Raw genomic sequence first — 12,036 nt, 5'->3', positions numbered from 1 at the left:
TCGAACCCGCAGGCTCAGGCAATCCACTCACCTCAGCCTCCCAAAGGCACGGATTACAGGTTGAGTCACTGAACTTGGCTTATATATATTTTAATATCCAATGCATAGCCTTGGGACTTTCAAAAGCTCAGGTAATATATGTTTAACAGAAATCAACTAAGGTTCAGTGGTGATATACAAGATGTATGTTTATAGATATTAAATGGACACATTTATTTTGTTTGAAATGAAGAACTTGTAGAATGAAATAGTAAAGACAGCACTGGAGAGTAAGGGTGGGTAGTGTGGCGGTCTTTGAATATCACATGTTGGGATTTTTAATATATATTTTGCACTTAATATACATTATTAGATAATTTTTGAGTGGGGATTGATGCACAAAATTGTATCTTGATATTCAGAATGTAAAAAAGCAGAGAAATGTTGGAAGTAACAAGTACCATTAAATTATTCAACCAGTCCAGGTATAGTGATACATGTTTGTAATCCGAGCTATTCAGAAGGCTCAGGGAAAGTCTTGCTTGGGCTTAAGAGTTTGAGTCCAGCCTGGGCAATATAGTGAGATCACCATCTCAAAAAAGTAATTAATATCAAAGGTTAGATTTTAAAAAGATAAATTATTCAATTTAAATATATAATATGTATTGCAATATGTAATGCAACAATTTGATGTAAAATCAAATTATTCAATTTGATCATATGAAAAAGTTAAATAAAATCGTGTCCTGAACTCATTTATTGAGCACCACACCTACTAGTCATCAGGTCCTTTTCTGCAATAGTCTAGGGTAAAAGCCTAAAATAAGACTATAATAGTGGAATTAAAAGATAAAAGAAAAAAGGAGTAATTATACAACATATAGAATCAATAGGCTTTGACAACTGAAAGTGAAAATATTCGAGAACAGAGATAATAAACAGAACAAGTGAAAGTGGAGTGTATGATAAATGTACACAAGGAGGTAATGGTCTTGTAAAGAGGAGGATTAAAAGTGTGATTAGGAATAATAGGTATTTTGACATAGAGAAACAATTAAGAAAAGCACCAGAAGATCTTTCTTACTTGTGTGTGGAAACTCACTACAAATGAATGTCACAAAGGCAGTGTGAAAATTAATAAACCTGAATAGTACTGTTTGCATTAAGTAAATGAATTATTAAATTCCTTTTTTAAAAACACGACATTAAACCAAAATAGTTTAACATTAAGCTTTATCAAATAGCAAAGGAATGAAAACTTACAATCTTGTAAGAACCCTTTCAGAATCTAGAAAGAAAGAACACACTCCCCCAGTGCATTTTATAGCACTATATTCCTGATACCAAAACTAGAAAGAATTGTATAAGAAAAAAATTGTATAGATCCTGTAAAAATTATATTCATATGCATAAATGCAAAAATTCTAAATTCCAAACAAATTCAATGACATATTAATTTTTAAAATTACAAGTCCAAGATAAAATTGATTCCAAAATATATGTTTGGTTAGGCTTACAGATCTATTGACATTACTCTCCATGTTTTCTGGTTAAAGGGGAAAAATTGTACAGTCATATCAATAAGTGCAAAGAAAATATTTCATATAATTCAGACTTATGATATAAAATAAAAAATACTTAGCACACTAAGAACAGAAGGAAATTATTTGTAGTACTAATACCACATTAATGCTAAGTTATATATTTTTTAAGTCATAAAATTATACATAATGAGGAAATATTAAAAGTGTTCTTTTTAAAATAAAAAGTATGACATAGGTGCCCACCATAGAAAAGAAAAACTCTTTGAAAATAAGATAAAAATAGACAGCATTAAGATTATAAAGAGGAAAGAATGACATTAAAGATGATATAAAATTTTACATAGAAATTTTCAAAAAAAAAACAAATTGTAAGAAAAAGTTTGGTAAGTGAATAGATACAAACTGATATATTTAACAATTTCATTATTACATACCACAATAGTTGATAGAAAACATAACACAAAGATACCATTTGAAATAATAAGGAACTATTCAAAATGTGCTACATCTAAAACAAGGCACTTTATAAAACTGTGTTGGAAGATGTTAAACACCTAAATAAATTGATCCATATGCTGTATTAATGAATAAAATGTCTCAGCAGCATAAATATATCAATCATCTACAAATCAATTGATTAATGCATTTTCCATCAAAATCCTATTTTGGATAGGGAGGAGTGGAGCATGTAAAAGTGAGGGCCAAGAATAAAACATTTTAAAGGAGAAGATTTGGTGAAGCTTGTTTTACTATATATGAAAGGTTATTATAAAGTAATATACATAATGAAATACCAGTGGGAGTGAACATGCCAGTGGAAGTAAAAAAAGAAAAATAGACTGATGCAATATGGAATTTTGACATATGGGAGAGCAGATACAGCAGATCACATGGGAAAAGATGGACATAGCTAGTGTAATAGGTCTGTGAAAAAGATGGATCATTTAACTAGTAGTGCTGGAGCTTCAATCTGACCATATGACAAAGTTAAATAAAATTGTATCCTGAACTTATTACATGCCCGCAAATCAGCCACATATAGATAAGAAATTTAATTTGAAAATTAAGCTTTTAGAATAAAATTTAGGAAAATATTTTTATTATTTCAAGTAACATAAAATTCTTAATTCAATAGAAATATAAGCAATAAATGAAAAGTCTGATTAATTCAACTACATAAACACACCCATTCACCAAATGCCACTTTTAAAAAAGTGAAAAGACAGAACGCAAATACAGACTAAGAGTGTGTATTTGTAACATATATAATGGACATGATTATTATTCAAAATATATAAAGAGCTTTTACAGATTAATAAGAAAAAGATAAGCAACCAAATGAGGATATACTATATGAGGTCTGATAATTAAGTTCACGAACTCATCCTAGAAAATGTGCTACATACCTCATTGCTGACTATAACTACAGTCACCTTCAAAGTACTCCCCTTAGGAAGCTGTTGACTGATGCCAGCACTTAGTCCACCTGTCAAAGCAATTTCAAAACTCTTTCTGGAATAGCCGTAAGAGCTGCCGTATTACCCTTGATGTCTTGAATGTCATCAAAATGTCTTTTTTCAATATTTCCTTAATCTTCAGGTAAAGAAAAAAGTTACTGGAGACAGATCAGGTGAGTAAGGAGGGTGTTCCAATGCAGTTATTTGTTTACAGGCTAAAAACCCCCTCACAGACAGTGTTGTGTGAGCTGGTGCATTGCTGTGCTGCAAGAGCTCCCTTGAGGGCCATTTTTGCACACACCTTTCTCAGGCCAAGATTTTCAGTTAAGATTTTCCTAACTATTTCTCTATTGATGTTTCTTTGGTCTGCTATGCTTCTCACAGTCAGCAGACAATTTTGCCAAACAAGTCAATTAATTTTTGCAATGTTTTCATCAGTTCTGCTTGTTGCTGACCATCCTGACCTCTTTTCATCAGTGACACTTTCTCTTCCCTCAGAAAAACATTCAATCTATTTGTACACTGCCATTTTCTTCATGGCATTATCCCCCTAAACTTGGACTAACATGGCTCTGATTTTACTTCTACCCTTGCCAAGTTTAACAAGAAACGTAATGCTTATTCACTGCTTTAATTCAAGCTCTGACATTCTCATGATAGCACACAAAAACATGCAACAGCAATAATAAACTCTACTCTGCAAAATACTGCCATACATCGACATGATGCCAAGGTTATGAAATCTTACCAAGTTGTTTGTACAGTGTTGCCAAGAAAAGGGCACAGTGGTAAGTTTGCAGACTTAATTTTTGGACCGTGTGTATGTGTGTGTGTGTGTGTGTGTGTGTGTGTGTTTATGTGCATGTGCACACATAGATATATGAAAAAGTGTTCAATCTCATTGATAAGCAGGAAAGCACACATCAAAAGAATAGCATATTATTTATATAACAACCAAATAGTAACAAATATGACCATACATAATGTTAGAAAAAATATGCAATGATAAAATAGCATGCATTGTTTAAGGTAGACAGAATTTGGAAAGCAATTTTGAAGATGTGGATACTCTAAAATACAAATAGTTCATGCCTAGTAAATGATGAAATTGTTTGATATTTATACAAGATAGCAGTGACTTTCTTTTAAGCTGCAACTAGATATACTGACATAAACGATTCTCAAAAACATAACACTATGTGAGTAGGCAAGTTGTAAAATAATACCTAAAATATGACTGTTTATCTAGAGTTAAACAAACAGAGCTAAGCAATATATTGTTTTTGACTGCATATACATGTGCTTAATAGAATAATAATCATAATATGGGAGGAAAGAATTGGATTGAAGAAGAGCATATAGTAGCTTTCAAAGTTATTGGTAATGTTTTATTTATTTATTTATTTATTTGAGTTGGAGTCTCACTCTGTCGCCCAGACTGGAGTACAGTGACTGTTCCTGGCCACTGCAGCCTCGACCTGCTGGGCTCCGGTGATTCTTCTGACTCAGCCTTCCAAGTAGCTGGAACTACAGGCACACGCTACCACGCCTGGCTAATTTTGGATTTATTGTAGAGATGAGGTCTCGCCAAGTTGCCCAGGCGGGTCTCAAACCCCGGACTCAGGCAATCCACTCACCTTAGCCTCCCAAAGCACGGGATTACAGGCTGAGCCACCGAGCCCGGCTATGTTTTATTTCTTAAGTGGGGTCATAGGTTCATGTGAATGAGAAGTGAAAAAGTCGGGACAGAAATAGAAATAAAAGAGTAAATTACTATTAAGAAAATGGAGAAAAGAAAAGCAGTGTAGTAACCTCAGAGCAACCATGAGAAGAGCAAGAGTATATATTTTAAGATAAATGCACCTGAACATATTTATAAGCTGAATAGCAGAAAATGATTTGAAAATCTATGTGTAACTAAGGCAATTGAAGAATCAATATCTCTCCATAAGATGAGTTCGGAGCATAAGAGGAAGAATTGATTTACACAAATGATAAGACTTTTTGAGTGAAAATAGAATTCAAGCAGTAAACATGAGTGTAGCTGCAGATTAGTCTAGCCTCGGGTCACTACCTGATTCTTAAGATTAGTTAATTCACCCATTCATTCCATTATTCATTCATTTAGCCATATATTCATTCATTAAATGTATGTTGAATTTGTCTTTGAAAACGTAGTCATTCAGAGTCAATAAAGTCATCTTTGCTCTGACTTTTTAATGTGTCATAGATATCTGTGTTTTATCAGGTTTTATTTTCCTAATTTTAAATTCTAATTCCTTTCCATGTCTACTACTACCATTTTATTAGATATTTAACATTTGTGCATGTTTCTTTTTTGTGAGGAAAGAAAGAATTTTTATGTGTTGTATATGTCTTTTTATGTGGCTCTATATACTTGGAAGTTACTATTGGATCCAATTGCAGGTTTTAAAAAAGGACAAAGAAAGAAAAATTACCCTCTGCTTCTATTTCCTTTCTATTATATGAGGAACTTTTCCAATCCTAGGTTTCTCTAAGGTCTAGTTCACATGTGCTCATCAGTATAGCAGGAGAGATTCTCTTTACATCCTTTCCTGACTCCAGTCCCTTGGGCATATCTGCTGCTGGGATCACTGAAGCCCATGAACTCTCATGGGAGTCCCCTCTCTCCTGCCGCTATCTTAAATGACCCTGTGATCCCCGGACCCTTCTGAAGAAGTTCTACTAAGCTGTGCTGGGCGGCTGCTGGCTGAATCTTCTGTAGTATACTACGAGGTTGTACTGTGCTATCATTAAACTGTTCTGAAACAGTTTCAAAGAAGAGTAGATAAAAACTCCCTGCCTTTGAACCATATTTTGTTAGCTTGATTCCTGTTGTTCCTTATCTTTCCTCTGTTTCCGCAGACACTTTGTGATATCAAAAATTCTTTTAACCCTTGGGCAGAAAGGAAAACCAAGTATCTCTTTCCATCTTTTTTCTAGTCTGATTTAAAAACCTTGCTTTTCATAGGTGTGGTGACCTCGTGAAAGGGGAGTGAAGCACAAGTGTTCCCCTAATTTGTCACATGGATCATAGAGTTGCTTTTCCCTAGATACTGAGAAGAACTCTCCGGAAGACAGTCTCTCCCCATGTAGCTATTCCCGGAGAAGCCTAGAGTGGTGGCTGTAGTTATGACTTTCCTACTTGTGCTGCAGAATAATAAAGATGAATTTGGAAAAGAGGAAGTGACCCTCTTGTTTTCTTGAAGAGGTGAGTATGGAGTGAGGGGTCAGTTCTGTACTTTGGGGTATGAGTGATTGCCTTTGTTTGCTAGATATTTGGGGAGAGTCTCATATTATTATTATTTACTCTTATATATCATTTTCTGATAGATCTAAATGAGGAAGGAGTTGCAGTGTTGGGAGCCAGCCATGGAGGCCTGCCTGAGCGTTAGGGATCCAGGCCGGCTGTGGACCCTGAGACCACCAGGCTGGTTCAGGAGCTGAAGGCCCATTCCCTCCTCCTTTCCTTGTTGTTTAGCATTACCCACTGGTAGGGATTTTAACGATCTAAGTATGAAGTTTTGAGTATATGACAGGCATGACTGACTCTAGGGATCCATCGTTCCCACTTCTCACAGACTGCGGTTTCGGCTTTAAACTTAACACAGTTCAAACTCAGATCACATTTGGGAGCCTTATACGTGATTCAAGCTTCTTTATAAGATTTAAAAATATATTTGTAGAATTAGTATATACATTTAGAGAGCTGTTTCCAGCATGAGATGGTTATCTAGGGTTACCAGAAATGGCCCAGCACGAACTTTGGGCTGGGCCACATTCCGAAGGGCCCAGCGTCCATTTTGGACTGGGCCACATTCTTTAGGAACTGGTCTGACCTACAATTAAGAGTTTTTTTATAGTACAGGTAAAGTTAGCACAGAATAGAAAGGTATTAGGATTTAAGTCAGTCATTAGGTGTTGGGTATGCATAAGTTTTAGAAGTTATTGATAATTAGGATTTTATGATATTAAAACTGTTGTATTGCTTTTGAGGAACGTAAACCAAGCATAAGGAACAGTGAGATAATTTTGGGATTGTCCTTCCTCATGCTTGGGGAAAATGCCTGGTGGGCGGGGATGCCCCCCCACCTGGCTTTGTGTTCATGTAAACTCTTGTGATTTGATTAAGATCGTCCTTTCTCATCCTAAGGTAAATGCCTGGTGGGTGAGGATGCCCTCCACCCACCTGGCTTCGTGTTCATGTAAACTCTTGTGATTTGATTGGGGTTGCCTTTCCTCATTCCTAAGGAAATGCCTGGTGGGTGGGGGACGTCCCTCACCTACCTGGCTTTGTGCCCACGTGAAAGTCTTGTGACTTGACATGTGAAAATTTGGGATAAAAGACTCATGTTTGTTCCCAATAAACGGCTTCTGCTCATTTCACTGAACAGTTGTCCACTTTCTTTCTTTGTCTTTCTTCCTCTTTATATCTATGCCTCCATCTTGCTTTCTTTTAATGTCTATCCCTACTACAGAATCGGCTTCTGCACTAGACAGAGTCCAGTCTCTTTCTTCCCTTCTATTCTCCCAGAATATTCGCTGACGCTGCCCCACCTTCCAGGGACCCTCAAAATCTCTTTTGGGGGGCTGGCTCCCCATATTGCAGAAACCTTGCTAAGGTTGTGGAAACACATGGGGTAGGGGAAAAGACCATAACTCAGGAATGGAGGGTTTTGATGAGTTTGTATCCTAGGACTAGAGTTATAAGATAAAAAACACATTAATTAATTATCTATTAAATTTTGCTGGGTCACTAGCCTTATAATTGTTTTTATCTTTACTGATTTCTGAGTTAATTCTAATCTAGGATTCTTGCACTATATTTAGTGGAGTCAGGAAAGATCTTTAAGAATAAAAAATTCCAGTTTCGAGACCTACCCGGGCAACTTGGCGAGACCTTGTCTCTACAATAAATCGAAAAAATTAGCTGGGCGTGGTAGCACACGCTTGTAGTTCCAGCTCCTTGGAAGGTTGAGGTGGAAGGATTGCCAGAGTCCAGCAGGTCGAGGCTGTGGTGGCCGGGAGCGTGCCACTGCACTCCAGTCTGGGCAACAGAGTGAGACACCAACTCAAAAAAAAAAAAAGAAGAAGAAAGAAATGCAAAGACAATGCCAGCTCCAAGAAATGGAACTTATAATTGAGATTCTGGGCTATCCATTACTCCAGAAAATATAGGAGTCCTGTTAGTAAAACTTTGCCTTAATATAAAATTGTCTTCCTATGCATATTTTTCCCTTCTTAAAGACTCAAGTTCCTCAACACCTGCCAATTTTTTTCCTTTTTCAGGATTCAATGTTCTAATTCCAAACCATACTGGACATAATGCTAGCTTTTCTGTTTATCTTCCTACTGCCTCTGAGAAAGAAACAGAAAAATTACAAGGGTGTCATTTTCTATCGTATCAGAAAAGCATATTGGGGATAAAAAAATCAAAACAATGGGATGTCGAAATCATTTTAAAATCTCATATGCATTCATATTATCTGTCATGGTTAGAAACTCAGAAATGATTTGGAAGCCTATAGAGATCCTCCACAGGATTCTTGGACGGAGGACTAATAGCTTTGCATTTATGATTATCCCAGTAGCTAAGTGTAGATTGGATTGGAGCAATACAAGTCTGAAAACAAGAAGCTCAGATAAGAGTAATTAAGACAAGAAACGATCAAAGCATAAATTATTTTTATGAACCTCTATTTTTTATGTAGACATTTTCTCAAAGACGAAGGATTTTTTTTCTCTCATATTGTCTCAACATAGATGTAATATTCTGCTGTTTCTATATAATGCAAGAAAAAAAAGTCTTTGGTTTCCAGGTGCCAGGCTGACTTCCTAATTTATATAGCCTCTGGTATTGGGGTTTCAAAATAATTTTGCCTATTTATTATATCTTTTGGCAGTTCACAATTATCTGACTCTTTTTGGTAGGTGTTAGGATCTTTCTCCATTTAGAGATCCCATCTCCAATAACCTCAGTACCGAGTAAAGGTGTGTCAGAATTCTGCCATGCAAATATTTATTAGCAAGCAGGCACCAAAAACCTACTATTAAACCTATTCTTGGGGACTCATGGACGTCGTAACTCTATATTCTTTAAAGGTTTTTGATAAGTAGAATAAATTAATGTTTCTTTCAAAGACAGAATGTAAGAAAGTTCTCACCAGTAGAAAAGCTAGCTTTTTAATGAGATTAGGTGATGTTCTCTCATTAAGGCAAGAGCACAGGAATTCATGGATGATGTGCCTATTGTACCCCTGCAAGTGTTATAGGCTACTTGGCTCATCATGTTCTTATATCCCTTCAAGCAAGGAATTACGTATATTTCTAGGAATCAACTTATCACTTAGTTTTTCATCAAAACATTTTTTTCGTATGCCAGTGGTTCTCAACTGGTGTGATATATATATATATATATTTTTTTTTTTTTTTTAACCCACTTCTCCCCTGCAGGGACATTTGGCAATTTTTGGAGCCAAATAGTTGTCATGACAGAGGAAAGGATTCAGACTATTGAAAACTACGGGGTATAAACCAGGAGTTTTGCCAAACATTCTATAATGTGCAGGATAGCCTCCTATCCACCTCAAGCCAAGATTTATCTATTCCAAAATGTTAAAAGTGCTCAAGTTGAGAAACCAGCCTTGTGCTTATTAATATACTCTTTAGTGTGGATACAGATAAGGATATATAAAGCTTTGCCAAACCTGCTTCTGGAGGTGTACTGTTGATTAAAGTCTCCCAACTAACACTAAGTTACTCATAGAATGAGATTTCCAGATTAGTATACCTCAACTATTCACTAATGCTCTTTAAAGTGTAGATTTGATTATTTGTACACACAGATATATCACAAGGGTTTAAGCTGTATGTCTTATATTCAATATAATCTTTGGATTTTTCTTTTTATTCAGTTGTTAACAATGAGACAACCCAAAGGAAGAGGGAAAACCACATTTTAGCTTTAAAGATGCTCACTTTAAAGGGTCGTATTATTACCCTCAGGGGATATAATTTTGTCACAATTCATTCTGTATCCTCAACATTTCATCTTTCAAAATAAAAGTGCCTACTTACTTAATTTATTTTTAATTTACTATTATAACAAACATCCAGTTAATATTGCTGTGCATCTTTTTTTGTATATTTAAAATATTTTCCCTAGGCTACATGGTGAAAGGCAGGTTCTAGACAATTTGAGGCTCTCAATAAAAATTGCCAAATCGGCATTCAACAGAGTTCGTACCAATTTCTCTAAATAGCAAAACTGTTTGCTTATACAATAGAATAGTTGACAGCATTAAATATTATAATAACTAAAAAGAATTTGCAAATTTGACAGGATCACTTTATAACTTGAGAAACAACTCACATTGTATATTTTATTTAATCAACTTAATTTCAAGTCCATTCAGCTGCTTGAAAAGAAGTTTTTATTTGTTCTTTGGATGTACTTAAAGTTCTGACTGTGTTTTATCCGCCAACAAATAAAACCATTGAACATATGGATCTGGTGAATCAGACAATAGTGACTGAGTTTTATTTCTCTGATTTCCCTCAATTTGAGAAAGGCAGGTTCTTATTCTTCATGCCTTTGCTCTTTATTTAGGTGTTCATTATTGTTGGAAATTTCATAATTTTCATTGCTGTCCGGCTGGACACTCATCTCCACAATCCCATTTACAACTTTATAAGCATCTTCTCTTTCCTGGAGATTTGGTACACCACCATGACCATTCCCAAGATGCTCTCTAACCTGGTGAGTGAACAGAAGACCATCTCTTTCACTGGCTGCCTCCTGCAGATGTATTTCTTCCACTCACTTGGGGTCACAGAAGCCCTTGTCCTCACAGTTATGGCTATTGACAGGTATGTTGCCATCTTAACCCTCTGCATTATGTAACCTTATGACCCCTCCACTGTGCATTCAGCTATCCTCTGGCTCTTGCATCTTTGGCTTCCTTGTGTTACTACCAGAGATTGTGTGGATTTCTACTCTTCCTTTCTGTGGCCCCAGCCAAATCCATCAACTCTTTTGTGACTTTGAACCTGTGCTATGCTTAGCCTGTACAGACACGTCTGTGATTCTGGTTGAAGATGTGATCCATGCTATTTCCATCTTGACCTCTGTCATCATCACCCTTTCCTATTTAAGAATCATCATCGTGATCCTGAGAATTCCCTCCAGTGAGAGTCGTCAGGAGGCATTCTCCACCTGTGTGTCCCACATCACTATTTTCTTGCTGTTTTTTGGCAGTGTAGCACTCATGTACCTTCGGTTCTCTGTCACGTTCCCACCGCTACTGGACAAGGCCATTGCACTGATGTTTGCTGTCCTTGCCCCACTTTTTAACCCAATAATCTACAGTCTGAGGAACAAAGACATGAAGGACACCATCAAGAAACTCCTCTGCTCTCAAAAGAAATTCATTGTCTCTAGGAACTAATCTGTTCAAAGAAATCTCATCATCTCCTTAAGTTTAAAATGCTAACAAATCAGTTTCCAAAACTACTGTGCACCTTTTATTTCCTGCTTCTGACTGGGTGTTCTCTCTAATTTTCTAATGTAAGAACTATTGTATGATCTGACAGAGAAAGTCTGTTGCAGATTTACCGATCTTTCCATCATTCACAGTGTATAACGGAATATTATCTCCATTTTGTAACTCCAAATACTGTGGTATCATCGTCTCCAAATCATTAGAGAATACTGGCCTAAACATAATTTTTTTTATTATTTACATATCTAAATGTTTACCTTATGTACTTTTCATTCTATAGTCATGGTAGCCATATGTCAATTATTATTATTTTTTTCATGTTACAAGAATTAACAAGAAGCATAGCAGTGAGGTGAAAAAGTCTGATTGCCTAACATTCAGCCGAAAGACCTCTATCCCTCTACAGGTTGTCCTCTGATATTTTATAATAATTATATAGCACATATAGTCACTGACTTTGTGATGTTTGTGTAATGCTGTTACTATCAACTCCTTTGTGGATTAATTTTCACATTGTTTTGAAGATTACAGAGC

At 35.8% G+C, this 12,036-nt stretch overlaps 1 pseudogene; it reads left to right on the top strand.

The window, feature by feature from the left end:
• Nucleotides 1-10,505: 10,505 nt before the first annotated feature.
• LOC103277136 lies at nt 10,506-11,448 on the top strand (annotated as a pseudogene).
• Nucleotides 11,449-12,036: the final 588 nt, after the last annotated feature.

The sequence above is a fragment of the Carlito syrichta genome, unplaced genomic scaffold (assembly GCF_000164805.1).
Source record: "Carlito syrichta isolate Samal-C Ts95f unplaced genomic scaffold, Tarsius_syrichta-2.0.1 Scaffold316483, whole genome shotgun sequence".
NCBI lineage: Eukaryota > Metazoa > Chordata > Mammalia > Primates > Tarsiidae > Carlito > Carlito syrichta.
Note: the sequence above shows the minus strand (reverse complement) of the source record. Positions and strands in the feature narration are given on the sequence as shown.